Below are 18930 nucleotides of genomic sequence, written 5' to 3' on the forward strand. Positions count from 1 at the left end.
CGGGCCCCGGACCAGTACCGGTCCGTGGATCATTTTGTACCGGGCCGCCTATTTTGCTTGGGCGCCACCATCTTGTTTCGACGGCGCTTGAGAAAGTGCTTCCGGGTGAGCTTGTCGGTCGTCGGTTGGAAAGTGGCGTTTGGGTGCTGAAGGAATCCTCGCACCTTAGTTTCATCGATGGCGGTGGAGTCTCGCGTTACTCAGGAGGAGATTAAGAAAGAGCCCAAAAAGCCCATCGACCGCGAGAAGGTACAAAGGAGGAGTTGAAGGTGGCGGGGAGAAGCGGGGCACGGCTGGCTGGCCGGTCGCTCGGCTCGCCTTGCCTTGGTCGTGCGTGCTGATGCCGGTACCGGTCCGTGGATCGGTCCGTGGATTGTACCAGTCCGTGGTACAAAAAAGGTTGGGGACCACTGTTCTAAGGAATCCAACATCAAAATTAGCCCAGAACCAGAAAGCGGACAAGAGATTGACAGATAGAAAGGATTTGTTTTTAAATATAATGGTGGCACGATTAAAAGTTAGAATAGGAATAGAAATAAGAGCAGCCGGGGGAATATTAGTATACACATTTTTATACAATAAGACAAAAGTAATAAGAAGAGGGTGTCAGGGCTCCAACAAATCCACCCCCATTCGAATCATAAGTCTCTAGCTGCAGCTGACACTAAAATACATCATTCATTTCCCCCTTGACTCTAGTCTTCCCCCCACCTCCCGGATGTATATTCTCCAATGGGACACATCCATAGCTAAGAGTCCTCAATCATGCTCTCTAGTAATATTCTTCCGTGCCAGAAGCTTCAGTTATCCTAGAAATTATCTATAAGCATTTCAGAAATGCACTACTGTCCCTACTCCCTTTCTGCTGGCAACTAAAAAGACCAAAGAAGTATTTATTTTTTTTTAGTTGACAGAGGGAAGATTAGAAATTGAATGATGGTATTATTATGTATATTTAGACAATATTGTGATTGGCATTGGAATAACGTATTGAAACATTGAATAATAAAATAATGAAAATCTATAATTTAACACAAATATGTATATTAACATTAGAACTGCATAAGTTTGAAGAATGTAGAAAATATGATTAATATAACTATTTTCATTTGTACTAAAATGTATGACATTCAGATGCCACACTGTTCACATATTGATATGGATATATTGTAAAAAAAAAAAATTGAAACTGGAAAAAAAAAAGCCCACAACCTGAAAAAAATAAGACATTGTCTAATCATCTTCTTTTAATGATCCCATAATCCCTTGCAGGGTGGAGCCTGGGCAACTCAATGGAGTTGAGTGCTTACTGGCCAGATGCCCTTCCTGTCGCCAATGCAGAGTTTTGTTCAGCAAAACTCCTAATTGTGCCCAGAGAGAGAAAAATCTGCCTCTACCTGGGATCAAACTCACAGCTTCCTGATGGTGAGGCGAAAGCTCCATCTCTAGGCCACAGCACCATTCAGGACGTTGTCTAATACAGTGGTAGTCAACCTGGTCCCTACCACCCAGTAGTGGGCGTTCCAACTTTCATGGTGGGTGGAAGGGGTTTTGTCCCCTACTTTATAAATCACCATTACTGTGGAACCGGTGGGCGGCTAGAAAATTTTACTACTAACAAAGATACAAAAGTGGGCGGTAGATATAAAAAGGTTGACTACCGCTGGTCTAATACAACAATAAAAGTATCTTAGGTGTTGATACTTGCCCTCTGAAAATGTTACTGTGTTATAACATTCTTATTAAATTTATGCTACATAAAGGCAAACCCTACATTAGAAAGAAATTTGCTTTATATTATATACTTCTCCCTATCCTGGGTTTGATTTAAATTTTCCCAAGGTGGAACAATATACACTCCACTAATTCTCCATCTCCATATTTTATTTTATTTTTGCTACGGGGCAAATATTAACATTCAAATTAATGTGGAATTTTCTCGAGATGGGAAGATTGGCATAACTCCCTTTCCTATATGACCACAGCTACATGAGACTCTACTACAGGCCACGGCCTCTGTGCAGACGAGGCTACTGCAAAAGGGTTCCTAAACACAGAATAAAAATACACTTCGTTTTCATCAAGTGGGAAAACGTAAGTCAGTTGGAAACCGATGACGCCCAAAGTTATGCACGGGCAAGAAATATCACAGCAAGTTAAAGCGATGGTCTTATTTTTGCGATGAATAAAATGTGGGAAATTATTTATTGTGCTTACATGGCATTTCTTCAAATCATCTAAATCAGGGGTCCCCAACCACCGGTCCGTGGAACAAGTCCTACCGGCCGTGGTGGCGCCGCCATCTTGTTTTGATGAAAGTGCCGTGAGCTTTCCGGCAGAAAGCTCACCGGAAGCACTTTTCATCAAAACAAGATGGCGTGCCCAGCGCCTTCGAAAAAGCCATTTCTACCCAGAAAGCTCACGAGCGGGCACATCATCTGTTTGATGAAAAGTGCTTCCGTGAGCTTCCGAAAAGCTCACCGAAGCACTTTTTTCATCAACAAGATGGGCCCCAGCTGATGTCGGTACTGGGCCGCCATAAAAAGGTTGGGGATACCGGCCGCGGCATAAAAAAGGTTGGGGATCACTGATCTAAATATTTGTCCCCACTCAACGTACAATTAAGACTGAGCAACCTCACAGATGGAAAAGCTTTAGGCCTGGTTCTCTGCTGCTGTTTAAACTCAGATCGTCCCATGTACCTGATTCTGCAGTTAAAAAATAAAAAAAAGCTCTCCCCCTAGGTGTCTACGGAGATTCATCCAGGTCATGGTTGCCCCAAAGATGCTTTTTCAAGAGGCACCTGGACTTTCTGGGGTGGGTTTTTTTTGCAGACTGTGGATGACCGAGAATCTCCGTAGACTTTGAGTGATGTACTTTGAGATGAACACACCCTTTGAACGGCGCAGGAGTATGAACGGATTTCCAGAAAAATTGCAGGCGACAGGAACCATCTGCCCTTCAGTTTGAGAGGCCTCCCCAACAGCCTGCGCTCAACAGCGAAGGGACACAGGGCAGAAAACATCCTGCAGAAAGGCACAACTCCAACTTCTCGACGAAAGACATCCTCTGTCTCCAATCTACAACGCCGTCCTTTCAACGGTTCCAAGAAGGCTCCACACCCATTTGCACTGCTCAGGCAACCCTGACGGCACAGGTAAACCTCCAGGTGGCCTCAAGGACACCCTAAAAGACTGCAAATGACCAGCTGTCTGCAAGGAATATAAATAAATCCTCCCATTCCCCACCATCCCAGTCAGAACTGGAAGAAGCTTCTTGGGTGAGAAGCAAAACGTCTTCAAAGGAAAAAAAACAGAAAGTCCAGTTGCCTCTTTTGAAAAAAAAGCACCTTTGGGACTCTCCACTAGGTATCAGGGATGGGGCTGCAAACTGAGAATGCAATAGGGTAGTTTTAGTTTAGTTTAGTTTAGTTTACTTGTCATTGCACCTTGTACAACGAAATTAAACACCATCTTTAGTGTACATTATGACTATGAAAATAAACACAAACGCATTCTATACATTGAATTGAAAACCCCTGACGTTGCATTAATATTGTACTATACAGTAGAATTGAACAGAGTTATTGCTCTGGGATAGAAGCTGTTTTACAGCTTATTTGTCATTTTTATTATCCTGTACCGTCTGCCAGATGGTAATAGTTCAAAAAAAAAAGGGGGGGTTCCCAGGATGAGATGGATCTTTGAGAATGTTTTGAACTTTCTTAAGGCAGCAGGAGCTTTAAAGCTCTTCCAAAGAGGGGAGAGGGCAACCAATGATCTTCTGGGCAATGACATTAATCCTCTGGAGTGCCATCCTATCTGCCCCTGTGCAATTGGCAAAGCATACACAGGTGCAGTAGAGGGCGAAAAAAGAGATTCCTTCTCCCCCATCCCTTCTAACCTATATTTTACATTCTAAAAGCCATTACACAATCCTTAATTGCTTCAAGGATGCTCGGTCCAACTAGTTGATTGTCCTAGCTCCGAGGAGACAATATCAACTTGGTTTTAGAGATGTAACAGCGTCATAGGGTGCCATTCAAGGTGCTGGCTGTCACTTTTAAAAACCTATATGGCTTGGGACTGGGTTACCTGAGGGACTTGCCTTTTTCCAAGAGTCTCCACCTGTCCAATTCTATCTAGTAGATTGGGAATGCTGTAGATCCTGTCAGACAAAGAATGTCAGCTAACAGGGACTAGAACAGGGGTGGGCAAACTACGGCCCGTGGGCCACATCCGCCCGTTGGTCTTTTTAATCCGGCCCGCTGAAGATTGGTACAGAATTAAGGTTTGATGTGAATTATTGAATGATTGCATTCATTTGATTTTGACTTGTAATGACAGGCATTTCGACACCAGGTGGCGGCCCGTCTGTCAAATTTTAAAAGTCAATGAGGCCCCGAGCCAAAAGTTTGCCCACCCCTGGACTAGAAGATGGGCCTTTTCTGGAATGGCCTCTTGTGTCATGCCCCTGGTGGAGACTGACTCTGAGGGAGAGGAGGAACAGCCGACAGGGAGTGGAAGGGTGGCTCCAGAGGTTGTGGAGGAGGCTGGGGAAGGGCAGAGGCCGGCTGGGCAGTCAGAGGAAGACCCAGGCCCATCCCCTCTCCATCCTAGGATGTGCAGGGAGGAGAGGATAACGGAGAGACATGAATGGTGTGGTCTACGGGGGAGGAAAGGGCCTTGATCCTCTTCATGGGCTGCAGCTGTGAGAACTGGTTAAAAGGACGGACATGCGTATGGGCCAGTGCTGGAAACAAAGTGTGGAAATATCTCCAGTTTGTCGTTCCTCTCTGAGTTTGTCGTCCTTCCCAGTGTGTGTTCTGATATCGATGGATGTCTTCAAGCCCTTATCTTGCCTGGTTCCCTTAATTGTTTCAGTGTGGTCTGTGTTGTTTTTACTCTTTATAATTTATAGGCATTTATAGGCATCTTCCTTTTTGTAACTGCTTGTGGGGGAGTTTTTTGTCTCCAGTCAAGGATATTTGGAGCTTTGAATCAAAGTGAAGGAATAAAAGGGGCTTCACCTGTTTTTGTGACTGTGTTCATTTTGTATCCCACCTTGGGTCATCACATCTTGCTCTGTGGAATATTCTCCCCTGGAGCTTAGAAAGGCTCCAATCCAACTTGGCTTGAAAATCTTGGCTGTGTTAAGGTTCCTGTTGTATCTCAGAATGTCTATTACAAAGCATTGCAATAGGCATTCTGAGATATAATCTTATTCCAAACATTTATGGGGTCCATATCCCATAAATGCTGGGTAAGTAGGCATGTACAAATCATTTCTGAAAGAAAACAGCTATAGGTGGCCCTCTGCTTACAACAATTTGTTTCGTAACCATTCAGGGTTACGACAGCACTGAAAAAAGTGAGTTATGACCGTTTCCCACACTTATGACCATTGCAGCATCCCCAGGGTCCTGTGATTTACATTCGGATGCTTGACAACTGACTCATATTTATGACGGTTGCAGTATCCCAGGGTCATGTGATCCCCCTTTTGCGACCTTCTGATGAGCGAAGTCAATGGGGAAGCCGGATTCATTTAACAACCGTGTTACTAACTTAACATCTGCAGGGATTCAGTGAAAAAAAAGTGGCAAGAAAAGTCGTAAAATGGAGTAAAACTCACTTGACAAGTTTCTCACTCAGTAACGTCAATTCTGAACTCAGTTGTGGTTGTATGTCGAGGGCTACCTGTATAGGCAGGTTTAACGTCCTATGATTCTACACAGGAAATGTATTTTAGAATTATCTGTCCAATGTATAGAGTCTATAATACGTTTCTACTATCTCAATAACCGTGCGTCGCTAAGAAACTATGTGGTTGGGCTTAATTTTGGGGGAGGAAAATGGGGGGAGGGGAATTCTGCCTCTGCCTACCAGCATCCATTGGTATTCATCTGGCTAGCGTCCTGTCAGTGTGTGAGAGAGTTGAGGGCTGTTTGGAAACTGAAGCAGTATTTGCTGTGTGAGCAAGGAGACAGCAAGCAGCCCGGGCGTGGCTTAGCTCAACTGTTCTGTACTAAAGCTGCTTGGTGCTGTGAAATTGAAACTGAAACTCCTCTCCTCTGCTTGTGTTTTACATTTGGAACAGATTTCTTTTCAGGTGGGGAGGGAGAGTAGAATTCCTTAGCATCAGAGCGTGTTAATAATAATATACTAATACTCTGATGGTCATTTCAAAAAATCCTTTCTTAGCGAGCACCTAGAAGCCAAGAGGAAGATACGTGCCAAATTTCAAACTGGTAGGCTTTACGGTTCTGGTAAGAAATGAAGATTTATTTCAAGTGAGGTTGCCTTATTTCTAGTTTTTAATAGAAGCCAAACCTTCAAAGAAGTGTTAGTTTTAATCTCATTCCCGCTAAAACATCCTTAGGACAAATGCAGGGCCCTTCGACATTTTTTAAAACTCTGAAATGTTTGTTAAAGCTGTGCTGTCTACTTCCTCTTTTACCATAGAGATAACGGGAACTGTGCCTCCCCCCCATAGCTTAGTCTCCCTTCCTAAATTACATATTCAAAATCATACTTCCAGTTTTTTGCTGATACTTTAAAGCAAAGTATGAGGGGACACATTTTTCAGCAGAAAGTTTGTACCTATAGCAGCTGATACATTCCGGACTATTCAGCTTCCAAAACTAAAATAGGTAAAAGATGCACTCAGAATTTTATTTAAATCTCAATTATGAAAATTCAGATATCGGTGACCATGTAGCTGCCTTATTATTTTGTCACTTATATTCAGCTAAACACAGAAAGCGTTCTCTGATGATCAACCAAGTTAACTTTATTATAACATCTGTACAAATGTTAAGAAAAGTACCTCAGATTTTTTTTAAAATTCCCTGCAATCAAGCAAAGAGTAAGACATAACTGAATTTCGTAAGTAATAGTGTAGCCTCCAAAACTAAAAAAAACAAAAACGCAACATTAAGCTTTTATAGTGAGGTGATTATGAAAAATATTACTCGTTTTGAAAATATTATGCCTGAAATTTTACCCTGCTGTATACCTTTAAGGCCCACTGAATTCAGCCTTCATCAATTCTAAGCAATTATCCAGATATGCTGACTTCAACTCCCAGAATTAATGCTGAGATATCTGGACATTAAAATTGAAACATCTGGAGAACATCCAAGATAAGGAAAGTGAGTTCAGTAAGTAGTAATTATTTCATCTATTGCTGCAAACCTCTCTTTAAAAAAAATGAAAGAGAAACAAGATAAAATATGATCTTACTTAAGACAAACTGGAAAAACAGTCCAGAAACTGGTTCATAATGAATCTTTCAAATCCCTTTTTAAAATTCTCTAAGCTGCTGACTATTAGAGCAGTGAATTATGTGAATTGATAAACATTATAGAAAAGATGTTATTTGTCTGCCTGGCATCCTCTGCCAGTAAACTTAATTAATCCACTGGGGGGGGAAAAGCTGACCACATACTTTCTCAGTGTCATCCATACATTTTATAACAACCTCATTATTTACTATACCATATTTACCCTAAAAAGATTAGGTTTCCCTCAAATAATTTATTTTTAAAATGGTCATTTTTATATAGCTTTTATTAATTTTATAAGTAACTCAATATTCCTTCTACTTCCTATTTTCCACACAATACTGTGAAGTGAGTTGGGCTGAGAAGGTGACTGGCTTTTATGCCTGGTGATTGGCCCAAAGTCACCCAGTTTTTTATGTCTAAGGCAGGATTAGACTAGTTTCTAGGTGCCTTAACTACTAGACCTATGGTCATCAAAGCTAGGAAGTTGTGTACAAGTTGGAGAACAGGGACTCTGCTGAAGAAGTGGAAGAGCGAAATTTGGCAAAAAGTATTTCTCTTTTACAGGATAAAAGAAGATTGGAAAGAGGTGTAAGTCACTGCTGCATTAACTTCATGAAGAAACCGGTGATGACCTGGGGCGTGGCACAAAGGCAACAGTCACATAAGTAAGAAGAGTCCCTTTAGTACCTCCAACTTTGCCCCCACTGTCCAGGTTACCTTCGGCTGGAGAAAAAACTCTCCCAAAAACACTCTTTAAGTGGAGGAAATTCAGTCCGAAAACAAAGCAGAAACAAAACTGTAAATAAAAATCCATACAAACCACGCCGCAGTAATTAACTTGACAGGGCAGGAGAAGGAATTGCAGACTTGAAAGGCCAGCAAAACACACACAGTTGGGAAGACACCAGGAACCCAGATACGCCTCGACAATGCCAGATAATTCACGATTTGCTCTCAACGGTTTGCTGTGTTCAACTTCCCTTTTTAAACACTGTTCCCAGCTGCAGATAATGAAGGGAATCAGGGCCCTTTCCTCCCCCGTAAGCAACGTTGCTCCCTACAGGATGTCTTATTTTTGTGTTCCCTTTATTTTTTTGAGTAGCGTAGTTAAAACAATCAAGGTACAGATTTTAAGCTTACATTATTAATGCAAAAGACACTTATCAGCTTTGACACATAATGCCATAGACAGATAGGCCTCTATATACTGTATGGGAATTATCCACATGGAAATTGGAAAGAAGGAAAGAAGAATTAGGGGTGACATGATAGCAGTATTCCAGTATTTGAGGGGCTGCCACAAAGAAGGGGGTCAACTTATTTTCCAAAACACCAGAACGCAAGACAAGAAACAATGGTTGGAAACTAATCAAGGAGAAAAGCAACCTGGAATTAATAAGAAACTTCCTAACAGTGAGAAGAAGGTTTTTAAGATGAGACTGGACACTCACATGTCTGAAATAATATAGGTTCTCCTGCTTAAGTAGGGGGCTGGACTAGAAGCCCTCAAAGGTCCCTTCCAGCTCTATTCTATTCTAAATTAGTAGACCAAAAAAAGAGAAAAAAATGTAGATTTTGGGCTTATTCGGAGAAAGTGGAGAAAATTAATATATGTAGAAAAAAAGCTAAGGAAAAAGCAGAAAGAAAGAGAAAAAGAATGCAATTCCAATAACGTTGTTATGTTGGAATAGTAGATTTTGGAGACCTTCTAACATCAGCCTTCTGATTAAACTGACAAACTCAACACATTTCAAAATCACACGCTCAGATTGCTGAGCCACAATTACACTCCTGAAAGAAAGGAAAAGCACAAAATCCATTTAAATAGGACAAGAAATAAAAGAATGGATTTGTCCATAAAGTTGGTAAATGAGATCTCCAAGTGTACAATATATTGGTATGTGGTTGCAAAGGCTAAAACAACACCGAAGGATCAGATGCCTCTGAAATAATTGTTGGATGTAATAACACAACACCAAAGCTTCCTTACAAACTTAATGAAAAGAACTGGCTGAACTTTATTTTTGGAAGGGAGGAATGTTTGCCCTACACCCACGCAAAGAACATCTAGTAGCAGAATTTAGGAAAACCCAGAGAAATTACTGATTTTTCTCTCAGCTGTTCCTTGTGATGCGCAGGGTTTTAAAATTTCAATCCAAAGAACAGCTTTATGGCAGGGGATCATATAGGAAAAATAACTGGATAATGAGAGCTTGATCAGATCAATCCAAAAAGCAAAGTAAGGGTTTAAGAAATAAACATAGGAAATCAAAGAGGATATCTATTATTCTCTTTTCCAGTTTTAGCTTTGCTTCTATAATTTTCCAATTCTTTTAAAATGATTATTACACAATGCTCTTAAGTAACAATTGTCTTATTTATTTATTGGTTTTGCTGGACTTTTGTATGTGACCCAGAGTCACTTTCAAGAGATGGACAGCCATATAGCTTTGATTAGTAAAATAAATAAGTTAGATGTTAATTCACAGTGCAATTCCTTTTATATCTCTTTGAAGAACCTCAATGCATCCAAAAAACTTAACTGTGGTCAGTCCCTGGGAAACTCTGAAGGATGTCTGGGTATGCAAAACAAGAAAGCAAAGGGAAGCGAGACTTTACATCTTCCTAGCTTTTCTCAGTGTCTCTTTTGGCAAAGCACAAAGCGCACAACTGTTTTACTTTGTGCAATTCACATTCTCTCTCCCTGTACAGGATGGATACTCGATTATCTATGTTGGATGATCAAACACAGAGATGTACCACTGCTGCACTGTGAATAAACATGTCACAATTTATATTGAGCCCCTTAATAAATTGAACTGTGATGCTTCACAATTCACTTGTCTACCAATTCAAACAGGATAAAACTGGAGGAGATTGAAAGGAAGCTTTCGGAAGACATTTCAATGCAAGGATGGAATCCTACAGAAAATATTTACGGGAAGGAAGTAGACAAAACAATGCAGCTAAGACAGAGAGAGGAAGGAAGGAAGGAAGGAATCACAGACAAAAGGAATGGGGAGGAAGGCTAATTAAACAGAAAACAACAGAAATTGTTTCAAAGTCGAAGCAATGCAAGAAACTACTAAAGAGTCAAATAAAACTTACTCAGGACACTTTCCAGAAACACATACTAACTGCAGACTTTTATGACTGCATAAACAGACTTAAAATCTCCCTGTGTTTTATTTGCACTTACTTCCCTATTTACAACTGTAAACTGAGACCATGAGATTCAGACCTATTCAAAGAACAAGAAATCTGTTTTATAACTTTGCACTGGATTACTTAAAGTAATTTCTTGTAAAGTTAAACCCTTTTCATGGGTAGCCAGTTGTTATGTTAATCACCCAGGTTAAATCCAGGACTGAAACAGCAAACTCTGAATGTATTGTGATCTGAAAAGATGTATTCTTATCTTGGCATAAGAGAACCTGAGAAACAGATGCTGATTTCCTGTTAAAAAACCAGCAGTGAAATGAAAAACACCAGCTTTTCAGAAGGAAACCCTGAAAATGGCGATTGACAGAGTTGAAAAGGAACTAGAAAAGGAAAGACAGCAAACGAGAGATATTCACATAACAGAAGCATGCGGCTACTGAAGTCATTTAAACGGAAATGTGGAAAAAAAAATTTAAACTGAAATGTACAAGATAGATGTGCAAAAAGTTACCTTAATGCAGTAAACATTCAATGCTCCTGTATTCTCTATATGTAACTAGAGAGAACAGAGTAAAACTACAAAAATCACATCTTACATCTTTAAGCATCAACCTTTACTTAGATCATGATGTGCCTTTCTCAGTTTAGGAGGGGCTATATTAGAAATATTTAACAGAGAATTGTATGAAACTTATGGTATTAAAGATACCTTATTACAACCCTTGGATTCTTGATACTGAAATATATACGTAGTACTGCATTGCATCCTTTAAAAAAAAAAAAGTTCGAGAAGCTTTCTAAAGAACAGAGGAAGTGGCCGAAGTTATTTTTAATTTTTCAACTAAAGAAGTCAGGTTTCCGAATGTCCACTACTGATGTGATTGGGATACTGGCCAACAGTGGGTAAGGAGTGGCAAACTGCAGATGGACACAGTTTGCTAGCTTGTCTGGCATAGAAATTTAAGTAGATTAGTAGCCTGTCACTGAAGGCCTTGTAGACGACCACATTTATAAATCAGTTTAAATACTTATATAGGTAGTCCTTGACTTACAACAGTTACAATGGCACTGAAAACAGTGACTTATGACTGTTTTTCAGTTACGGCCTTTGAGCATCCTCAGGGTCATGTGATCAAAATTCAGATGCTTGGCAACTGGTTCATATTTATGACCCTTGCAGTGTCCCAGGGGTCATGTGATCCCCTTTTGCGACCTTTCATTACATTGAAATTCCTTATCCTACCAACCTGGATACATTAACCAGCTACGCAACTGGTTATTTCAACACATGCCAAGTTTCATCACAAAGAACAGTCTTGCCAAATTAGAACAACAACAACAAAAACCATCCATACTAATCAGGCAGCCTCTTTACAAGCTTCCAAGAACAATTCTCTGGATTGTCGATGCCATTTTATAATCACAAATATTGTTACCAAATATGGGCTTGGACAGTTGTCATTATGGGTCGCGGCCACCGATAAGATTCAAGGATGTACTGCTCTCATTACAAGCCTTAACAATAAATATAATCGATTGACTTAAAATTCAGTTTTCCATGAAAACACTAACAAAAGATCCTCTATAACAGAGGTAAAGCACTACGGCCCCTTCATGACTTGTGGACTTCAATTCCCAGAATTCTGGGAGTTGAAGTCCAGAGGTCACAAAGGGGCTATAGTTCCCCAATCTTGCTCTATGACAAAGGTTCAGAGTGACTTTAAGGCCATGATCATGGTTAAATAAAGATAAAAGTAAAGGTTACCCCTGTCTAGACATATCCGACTCTAGGAGACGGTGGTCATCTCCTTTTCTTAGCCGAAGGAGATGGCGTTGTCCGAAGATGCTTCTGTGGTGATATAGCCAGCATGAGGCACAAAGAACACTGTTACCTTCCCACCGAAGTGGTACCTATTAATCCACTCACATTTGCCTGCTTTCAACCTGCTAGGTGGGCAGTAGCAGGAGCAAGTAACGGGAGCTCATCCCATCACCTGGCACTTGGGTCTTGAACCCTGGTTGTCAGCTTTCCAGCTGACAAACTCAGGGTCTTTAACTGCTGAGTCATCTCTCTCTCTCTCACACACACACACACACTCACACACCATGGTTAAATACACAGCCCCTTTAACAAACTCAAGACGGGGCAACCTATTGTCAGCAAGCAGGGAGTAAGAGATTAGCAGAGTAAGAGATTAGCAAGAATAAATGGCTTTTCTATCAGGTACTGGAGCCAGGATATTGAAGGAGCTGGCATGGAATGATTGATGGATGAATGTGAATTTTATCAGGGCTGCAACTATGTTTATTGTTTAAAACAGTCTTTTTTTAGTGTAGTGTGATTTCATCTGTTCATTACTCAAAAGTCCTTCTGGAAAGTGGACAGCTATATAAATTTATTAAACAAATGAATAAGGAGAGTTAATTACGGTTGACAGGAAAGCAATGTTCTGCCCCCAGCCTTGCGTGATTCAAAAACAGAATAACAGAGTTGGAAGGGACTATGGAGGTCTTCTAGTCCAACCCCTTGCTCAAGCAGGAAACCCTTTAATGTTTCAGACAAATGGTTGTCCACTCTCTTAATAACAGAAACCAGGTCTCATTTGAAGAGATATGAAAAGCATACCCAGATTACAGCATTATGTCTATAAATGTAAAAAAAATTCGTATCAATAAGTAGAAAAGTTTAATGCTTCATTTGCAATTTCTGAATTTCTGAATCTTCTAACTCCAGTCCAAATATTTAAATTTCTAAAGCTAATACAAAAATGTTAGTTATGGGAAACTTCGGCAAAGAATTTGACAGCTGTACCCTGAACTCATCTTATGCCAGTTGCCGCAATTCCATCATTCTTGTGGAAGATCAGGGATAATTTCTTTTTATTTGGAGAATGCAGATTGCTATTCCAGGGATTTAGAAAAGGGGAAGTGGGGGGGTCATGTCAGCATATTCAAGAAAATTTGGATTCCACAAAGTCTGAGTTGATCACAAAGAAGATGCCCAGCCCTAACTTGGCTCTTTTTCCACGCAGAAAATAATATTATCAGCTGTCATTTCATTGCTGATATTTGCTGCAGTTTAATGATTACATTAAAAGGCTAACAAATCATTTTTCCATCCAGTATATACTGTAGAGAATAAGGAAGATGACTTGGCAGAAATGTGCAGGAACTGTTAGTTAAGCAAAAGGGACTGAAAAATGTTTAAGTCTAGAGCAATGAGATAACATTCAGAAGTGACTGAGCTCAGCCCTGATTCACTGGAATATAAGGAGGAGAAGATGTTGCACAATCAAACTTGCAAGATTGTGTTACTATTACCAATCTCAATAAAAGGAAGCTTACTTTTCCTCTGGAATTGATTTGCTGGCTGGTCTGACAATATAGGGACATAAATACAGGAGGTTCTCGACTTAGGATCACAATTGAACACAAAATCTCTGTTGCTAAGCAAGACAGTAGTTAAAGTGAGCTAGGCCCCATTTTATTGCCAGAGTTGTTAAGTAACTCATGGCAGTTAAGTAACATAGTTAAGTGACTCTGCCTTCCTCATTGACTTTGCTTGTCGGAAGGTCACAAAAGATGATCACGGACAATGCCACTGTCATAAATATGAACCAACTGGTCAAAGGTCTGAATTTTGGTCATGTGACTGCAGGGATGCTGCAATGGTTATTTAAATGTGAAAAATGGTCATAAGTCACTTTTTCAGTGCCGTTGTAGCTTCAAACGGACACTAAACGAAAAGTTGTTATGCTGAGGACTATCTATAGCAGTGATGGCTAACCTTTTCGTCATCGCGTGCCGAAAGTGCGTGTGCCTCCACCCATAATGCAATGCGCATGCAACCCTCCACCCCCTGCACATGCACACACATCTCCTGCGCACGCATGCGTGGCAGATACCTGACAATTAGCTGGCTGGTGGGGGATGCGCGCATACGCAGTGGATCTGTTCCGGGCGACGGCTCGCATGCCGGCAGAAATGGTTCTGCGTGCCACTTCCGGCACGCCTGCCATAGGTTCACCATCATGGATCTATAGTTTCCAAGACTTCTGGTGATGATACAAACTGAAAACAGGTTCCTCGAGGCTCACATATATATTCACGCAGAAAATTGCAGAAGTCATTCAAGTATCATGGATGGATGGATGGATGTTTTCCAGGAGCCTGAAAACGACTTTCATGAATACCAACTACCGGTAACTGAAGTTGGTTGCGCTGAATTTCTAAGCCAAAATCACCCAGCAATTTTCCATGGCTTGAACTTAGGCTTCTCGGTCCAATTCCAACATCTTAAATATGCCACTACATTAGCTCTCATCACATCAATGTGAGTAAATATTTTACCAGTGTTTTGGGGGATTTTAAAACTGTAGGAAAAAAATAGTCACTAAGCTGAATGTTACCTTCTTCCACCAAGCTAAATCTTGATTTTTGCAAGAAACTAACTTTCTGTTGCAGATGAAGGTGTTTAAAGAACGTGGTAAATTTCTTATACTCCACAAAACTGGTTTTGACCTTGGTAGGAAATATTTTTTCTCAAGATAAACAAAGTAAGCAGATCTCCAAAGCTCCAACCTGATCTTGTTTATTGTAAGTAATGTCTGGCAGGCATCCTATTAGCTTGATTCAGGAACTTCTGTATGCACTTTGTAGTCATAACATGAACACCCAAATAAGCCCTTCCTTTCTCAGTGATGTGTAAGATAGGACAGTTGTTCTAGAAATGCAACATAGCTTCAAGCAGTGAGAAGTTATTTTGGCTACACAGCTTAGTCAGCTATCAAAAAAATGCACAATGTGGTTCTTATTCTGAAATGTTAGCACATACAGAAGCTCAGCAGGACTGCCCCGGCCTTTAGAAGAAAAGAGTTTAAACTCTGGAATGTCATATTTATAAAAACTCTTGATTTCTTGAACATCCAGCACAGCCCATTTGGCTTAAAGCTTCAATTCTTATCTGTGATAAAGATTCTAATCTAGCCCAGGTATGTCAAAGAATCCTTGGCAAGTTCTATAAAGCCAAATGCTAAATAAATCCCGGGAAAGTTGTGATTTATTGCCAAGCTCCAGTATAAGATCATGTGAATAACTTCATTTACCTTTTAATTGAATCAACTTTAATTCATTTCTCTTTTACAGTATCAAACAAACTCAGAAAAGTGGGTTGAATGCATCATAGTTTTTAGATTGCAGATTTTTTTTTTAAAAAAAACCTGCCTTTATGATGTAAGCTGCCCATAGTCGCTTCAAAGCAAACTATAATTTAACAAATATAATTTTATAAATAATTCAAGGCAATAAACATACCTATTACTCATTCCTCCTCCTGTTTTCCACAACAACCCTGTAAAGTGAGTTGGGCTGAGACAGAGGGACTAGCCCAGGGGTATCAAACTCAAGGCCCACGGCCCGTGAGGTGCTTAAATCTGATCTGGAAATATTAAGGGACCAGCCTGCGGTGCCTCTGGCGGCTAAATCAAGCCACATGCGCGGCCCCCACCTCTTGTTTTCACCTTCCTGCGGCACTCTGGCCAAAGAGTGGCCAAAAATGGCCCCAAAACAGGCCAAAAAAATGGGCCAAAAATGGGCCACGCAGCCTATTTTCAGCTGGCAGAGTGTTGCAGGAAGCCAAAAACAAGGCGCATGGACCCCCGTGTCCCATTTTGGCTGGCAGGGTGCTGCCATCCCACCCACCCTCTTCTGCCCCCCCCCCGCTGGCCCGCAGAGGAGAACTACACTGCTGATCCAGCCCTCGAAGAAATCCAGTTTGACACCCCTGGACTAGCCCTAAGTCACCAAGCTGGCTTTCATGGTTAAGGCGGGACTAGAACTCACAATCTCCTGGTGGTCGACCCAAAGTCATTGAGACAGCTTTCATGACTAAAACAGGAGTAGAACTCCCGGTCTCCTTAACTACTACAAACTAACTGGCTCTCTTGTAATAAATATGGGTATCACAAACACAAAATTTGGTCTTGTTGTTTTCAAAATATTCTGGATAAATTAAATGTATCTTAGGTTAATTGCCAAGCACACTTCATATTTCTCTATCCCATTGGAGGGATTTTAACTTGAAAAGTAAGCAGCCAATGAATTTGTCATTAAAACCCTTCATTCTGATGTTCTCAATGGTAAGGAAGACATCACGGAATAAGATCTACAAAAGTAGTGCTAAATGTGATTAACCAATGCATCTTATGCAATATTTATTTCTTTGATCGGTAGAAACTGTTAGAACCTTTCTCTGCTCTTTGTCCAGATCATAAAGTTACAACTGATAGAATACTATCATATAATTGTCTTCTTGTTTGATTGTTTAATGTCGCTATGATTTTTTTTTTCCAGGAGAAGAAACCATGCAAGAAGCTTCTGTTATATCAAGGCATATGACTGGAATTTTTTCAAACCATATTTTGTATATATAGAAAACCTACTGAATAGATTTATTTGTAGCTAGAGGGAGGGAAGCATTCCTGGATTTTAATGAATTTAGTGCAAGTCTTACCAGGTGATGAATCTGGACTAATTCTAAGATTCTCATATGCTGAGATTTGCAGTATTGTTACTGCCTAAATTTTTTGTATATATATGTTTTTATCCTTCAGCTACATAGGACAGTGTTTCTAAATTCAATTTTGCAAACTATTTTGGTCTATGAAATCTAGAAAAAGAATTTGGGATAAGACCTCTAACGGATTGTTTGACAATGCTGAGCGGTTTTTTTCATTTCCTTAACTAGAACAATTATAATTGCTTAAGATATAAAACAACACACATGCTGTGAAAGCAAAAATGTTAGATAACAAGCATGCTTTATTTTTTAAACACGATTTCTTTTTGGAAATAAACCTGCTGGCAATTATAAGTGGGGGCACTTATGTAATTGAAAATCTAACTAAGCTAAATCAACAGGGAACTGAGAAAATAAAATTTCAAGAACATGTCCCCCCCAACCCATGCATTCTTTCTTAGACAATTTAAATAATTCAAATAAAAGCAGTTGTGTGTTGCCATATGTTACGCCCACAAGAACTATCTTTAACATCTTCCTGGGAATTGCAGGGTAGGTTTTTGTCACTATGCAGTAATTTGTTCTTTTAAAAAAACCACTGCCAACTTGAAGATTCAGTCTCAAATTTCCAATGAAATCCAATAACAATCCAGAATCTTATGAGCACATAACCCCAATACTGGTGTACAACCACAGCCAGATCAACTCCAGAGACCATGCAGAGAAGAAATGGCATACATACATACATACATACATACATACATACATACATACATACATGGATCTTTGGTTATTCGGGTTTTCTCCCGCGTAAGATTGGAAGTATCTAGGCAACGTTTCGATGAAGTCTCATTCATCATCTTCAGGCTTGTGTCTTCAGCTCTGTGCTTCTCAGAGTGAAGCCTTCTCAAGCCTGAAGATGATGAATGAGACTTCATCGAAACGTTGCCTAGATACTTCCAATCTTACGTGGGAGAAAACCCGAATAACCAAAGATCCACATACGAATACCCGCGGGAACCTCAGAAAACACACATACATACATACATACATACATACATATATATGCCATGATTTGTTTATAAAATACTTGGATACCTGTTCTCCCCTCACCTCCCTATAACCACAAAAACTCTGGAAAACAGGATTAGAAACTCAGTTTCTCTCTGTTATTTCAGGAGGTTTTACCAGTAATTTCCAGCACCGACTCCAATTGCGACAGCAGAAATTAACTTAAACACCTGAATTTAAAACAAAAACAAGAAAGAATTGCATGTTTGCATCTCCTGTTTGTTAAGAGCCCAAAACAAAATAAGCTGCATTCCTCATTCTTAATTCCAGATTTATTTGCTGATTACATTTCCATTGTCAGTCCCAAGACGTCAAAAAAGTTTCTCACAATTTCAAGGTGTTGTGACTTAAGGGGCCAAAAGGAAGTGTTTATATATAGCAATGTTGCTGTTTTATTTTTAATCAGGAAGGTAAAAAGCAGCATAGCAGCCCTAGGCTACGAGCTCCACCCCTTTTCAAACATGGCTGCCACCTCACTCCAGGTGGATAAGGGGCGGGGCTTAGTTCACCAGGCCATGTGGTTGCTGTCATCTGCTTGATCTTGGCTTGTTTGTCTGGTGTGGACCCTTGCTGTTGGGTTTGAGCAAGCCAAAATCAAACAATGTTTGTCAGATGTTACATCTTTTCTATCCTGCTCTATGGAGGGGAGAGTTGGTCTCTGACAGAAAGCCACTTGAAGAGACTGGAAGCATTTGAAATGGGGATTTAACAGGCGGCTGTTAGGTATAAGTTGGGTTGACAAAATCAGAAATGAGGAGGCGATAAGCCACATGGGAAAACCAAGGGAAATCATCTAATCATCTGTAGGAAGTTATCACCCACCCCTTTCCTAGAAAAATGAAATATCCTAGGAAATATTAAAAAGGCAGAATATTTCCCCTAAAAAGAGTAG

The 18930-nt window shown here is 40.3% G+C and overlaps 1 protein-coding gene across 1 annotated transcript in view; it reads right to left on the bottom strand.

The window, feature by feature from the left end:
- MOB1B (MOB kinase activator 1B) overlaps positions 1-18930 on the bottom strand; it is a 43725-nt gene that overhangs the window by 20378 nt on the left and 4417 nt on the right. The gene's annotated exons all lie outside the window — the stretch shown is intronic.

This window comes from Notechis scutatus, chromosome 4 (genome assembly GCF_049901735.1).
Source record: "Notechis scutatus isolate UNSWTSFEM ecotype Mainland chromosome 4, rNotScu1.2, whole genome shotgun sequence".
Lineage (NCBI taxonomy): Eukaryota > Metazoa > Chordata > Lepidosauria > Squamata > Elapidae > Notechis > Notechis scutatus.